The following is a 4,322-nucleotide window of genomic DNA, read 5'->3' as shown; positions in this document are numbered from 1 at the left end:
TCAGGAGAGAGCTCTTTGGCCCAGTATGCATTTCTATACTCCCTGAAAAAGCCTACTGGGCCTATTTTAAGCCAATCTATGGCAAAGCACTGAGTAGCAGTCCCACGGGGGGACTGTGATTTGCTGTCCCAGCAGAATGCTAAAAATCACCCCACCCCGTACTCCCAAACCACATGTAGCAAAGGAGGAGTGGCTTCCTAAGGAAAAGGAGCTCAAGAAAAAGAAAAGGGAGTGAAACCGTCAGCAAGCAAAACCAACAGGTACCAATGACATCGCTGTGGATTATTAATAGGAATATTGGGGTGGGAGATTTTTAAGAGAACCCAAAACGTGAATAAAGGGGGACAAGGAAACCATCTTGCAACCCCGTTTTCAGCCAGCGACAGTCAGGAGACAGAGCAGGCTTCGCCGTCAGTGACTATGTCCAGAACAGCCTATCTGAGTACACACAGGGTGGAAACACCTGTACCGACAGCACTGAGTTCACAACCACAGGGCTGTGGCTGAGTTTCATTCACCCACACTTCTTCCACAGTAACAGAAATCTTGGCTGTCAGCTGAACACACACCTGCCCATCTTGCAGTTAGAAGTGGCCATATGCCTCAGCTCTAGCCAGCGAATAGAAAGTGTAACGGCTTTTATGTTTTTTGAAAAACTTGCCTATTTTTTTCTTTAACACTCCTCTATCCTTGTAGTTAGACTGGGGACATGTTGATTACCTGCTCTGTTCTGGCTGAACCTGAAACAGTCACGAACATGTCATAACTTGGGATAAAAGTCTTGTGTGACAGAAAAGCAACTCAGAACTTGCCTAGGTCACCCAGGACTCGAGCAAAAAGATGACCTGTGCTGTCTTGCATAAATCTTCTATCAGAAAGGGATTCCTGTCCTGCTTAAACAGTTTGAAATCTAGGTCCTCTAATGCTTACAGCCGAAACAAATCTTAGGCAGATGCTGCTGTCCCCTGTGTCCGCTTGCTACAGCATTGTGAACCCCATCCTGTTCTTCTACATTGTGTTCAATGGCTGTGTATCCTTTGAGCTGTCTGCAGGCGAAGTTCCAGAGATAGTAGCAAACTTCCGTGCTCTGAACACTAGAGAGAAAGGATTTGGTTATAAGAGGTCCTCCTTTCACAGAATTACTCCAGGACTCATGTACCTAGGTGGTGCCTTCATGTACTACAATGGCACTGGTAACAAGTTCATCTACAGGGAGAAATGTGAGGATGAGACCTTCATCCTGGTACCTTGTCCATGACCAATGCTGCACCAAGCACAAATGGTCCCAGGATTTCATCCACACTGCTAAGACACAGTGGTTGGATGGCAAGCATGCGATCTTTGGCAAGATGAAAGAAGGCATGAGCAAATGGAGAGGGTTGGGATAAGAACTGCAAAACCAGCAAGAAGATCACCCCTGCCAAACGTGGGCAATGCTAATGCTTCTGAGTTGTGTGCATCTTCACCACCAGACCTTTCCTTCCGTGGCTCAGAAGAGCACCCTTCGCCCCATCCACACGCAATGTTTCATAATCTTTGTGCTCTAGGTGCAGTTTCTTGGGCTCCGTATTTTCCTTACTCCCCTCCAAGTCTAGCTGGATTGCAGAGTTAGTTTATGACTGTGAATAAAAACTAAGAAAGCAAAAACAAAAACAAATCTTAACTGGATGTAGTAGCTCACAGCTTTAATCCTAGCATTGGAGAGGTAGAAGCAAGCAGATTTCTCCAAGTTTGAGGCCAGCCTGGTCCACATAATGAATTCCAGGTCAGCCAGGGCTACATAGTTGAGAGCCTGTCTCGAAAATAAAAACTAAAAATAAGTAACGGGCTAGAGAGATGGCTCCATGGTTAAGAGCACTGGCTGCCCTTGCAGAGGACCCAGGTTCGATTCCCAGCACTCACATGGCAGCTAACAACCATCCATAACTCCAGTATCAAGGGAATTCAATTCCCTCTTCTGCCCTCCAAAGGCATTGCATGGCATGGGTGCACTTACACACATGCAATCAATATACTCATACACATAAAATAAAACTAGTAAAATATTTAAAAAAAACAAACAAAACAAATATTAGGTGAGTCTAAAACTAAAATGATATTCAAGTATGCCAGGGTCAACAGATGGAGCTTAGTAAGCACTGGGGGCTACTCCTTTAGGTGGAGTGTGGAGGAAGCATAGTTACCTGTAGTGCTTTCGTGAGGAGAACCTCCTTGTAGCAGGCCCCGGGTTAGACACCTGACTTGCATTATCTCACTTAATCCCAAGCATCAACTCTGAATGCTGTAGTCTACTCGTTCTATAGCTGAAGGAACAGAGAGTAAGAGACAGGGTGAGCATCCCTACACCAGAAGTTCAAACTCCACTGTTCATAAACTTTTGAATTTTAAGATTTTGGATTTGAATTTAGAATGTTTTTAAAAATCATATTTAGTGTTACTCAGTCCAACCAGTAAAGCCTGGACAAGTATTTGGAAATCCAACGGAACTCTGAAACACTTGGTCAAGGGTCCTCAGCCTGTACAGGAAATCCCTTCCCTACCATCATACAGCTAGAAAGTGAAAGGGCATATGAGCTAAGCCTACTTGGAGCACTCTCTTAAGCCTTTTGTGTCACTACATGGGGCCTCCTTGTGTAGGAACAAAGCATAGGAAAATATCACATGAAAATAGCATTTTACCAATGTCTGCAACACCAAAGTTGCCCAAATACCAAGCTTACCAATCCACTGAAAACCTTGTTGAAGATATACCCAACTTTAGGAGGCAATTTCCTTAAGAAGCTCCTGTAAGACTTGTACTCTACAGAGTACTGGTTCATTATAACATAATCTGCCTGGTGGAGAAGCAAACGCTTGGACCTTGGAAACTGACCCAACTGGTGATTGAAGCTCAGAGCTGAAAGCTCCTGGCCCTGACTGCAGAGCACAAGGCGCCACCACCAGGCTGAGGGCTTCGCATGCCAGCTTTGCTTCTTATGAGACTAGTCTGTGGACCCCGCAGAAACCTCCAAGTTCAATGCCAGAGCTTGGGCAACCACTGTTATGGGGCTGACAGATTCTTGGCTCTTCCCAGTTCTCTCTTTTTTTTCTCTCAAGTGAATAAGTAGGTCTAGTTAGGTTTATTATAGGAACAAATGCTCCTCTGGAAAACTAATTCTTTTGAATGGTTGAAATGAAAAGTAATACCCCCACTCCACCCTTCAGAGGCCACTCGGATTTAAGCAGATGAAAACGCTAGCATTTCTAAACCCAAGGCTTTCTTTGGGATGGTGAATATAAAGGGTCTTTTCTAGCCATTGTGACAGGAAAAGAATGCACAGGTCTCTCAAGAGAAGATTGCAAGGACCCATGCTGAGCTGATTTATGACCCTTCCTGCAGGGAATAAAAATTCATGGATGGAGCACTTATTCAATGATTATTTGATATTTTAGGTACTCTGTGCATATTTGGAAATATTTTTAAATTAGGTTTTAAAGACATCTATTAAAAGAAAAATGTACTCTTCATTTTTAACTTCTGGGCAGCTGTATTAAAAAGCTTTCATTGCACACAGGAGGAGATTTGTGATTGTAGAACACAGGACACAATATCATGTCAATCAGTGAGTGGCTTGTGGTACTGTGGTGCTTGTGTACATATGAATCTAGCATTGAATTTTGTGTTAGCAGCAACCATTTGAAAAAATTTTCTTAAGGAAAGTCATGTCATTTTGCCCCTCCTTTACCTTCAGTGGAGAAGGAGACCACAACCCTGACCACAGGGTGCATGCATACATGAGCACATGCATGTTTGGAGGAAGAGAGAACAGGCATGTGACGGTAACCAAAGCTCTGGATGGAAGAAGAAAGTCCAGACTGTGCGAAATGTGTTTTGTGGGAGCTGAAACTGTCGGTACGCTGTCCGCTTCTCAAGCTCTTGATGTTGAACTTATTTTCTAGGATGTCAATTCATTTAGGAGACACTCTAAAATAAAAATCCTGTAAGAAAGCAAAGCATCTCCTCATAACTGTCTCATGAGTCTAAAGCGGTGCACTGTCTGTTTGCATTCATTTTCTAGGGCTGTGAAACCTTACCACAGACTCAGTGGCTTAAATGAACAGACTTGTGTCCACTCTCTTGCAAAGCCAGAGGCCAGACACTGAAATCAAAGTGCCAGCAGGCCTGGCCCCTTCTGAAGGCTTTCAGGAGAATCTTTGGTGTGCCTCTCTTGCTTCTGAACTCTGTATGCAGTCTTGCTTATTCTTGGCTTGTGAATGCAGCTCTCCATGTCCTCCGCACATGGCCTTCCTGCTCTTAGGCACTGTGTCATCTTTTCTGTCTC

The 4,322-nt window shown here is 44.1% G+C and overlaps 1 pseudogene; it reads left to right on the top strand.

Moving 5' to 3' along the window:
- Window positions 1–952: 952 nt before the first annotated feature.
- On the top strand, window positions 953–1,388 carry LOC115067811 (annotated as a pseudogene).
- Window positions 1,389–4,322: the final 2,934 nt, after the last annotated feature.

The sequence above is a fragment of the Nannospalax galili genome, unplaced genomic scaffold (genome assembly GCF_000622305.1).
Source record: "Nannospalax galili isolate Female #2095 unplaced genomic scaffold, S.galili_v1.0 scaffold305, whole genome shotgun sequence".
In the NCBI taxonomy this organism is placed as follows: Eukaryota; Metazoa; Chordata; class Mammalia; order Rodentia; family Spalacidae; genus Nannospalax; species Nannospalax galili.
This window is presented reverse-complemented; position numbering and strand designations above follow the sequence as displayed.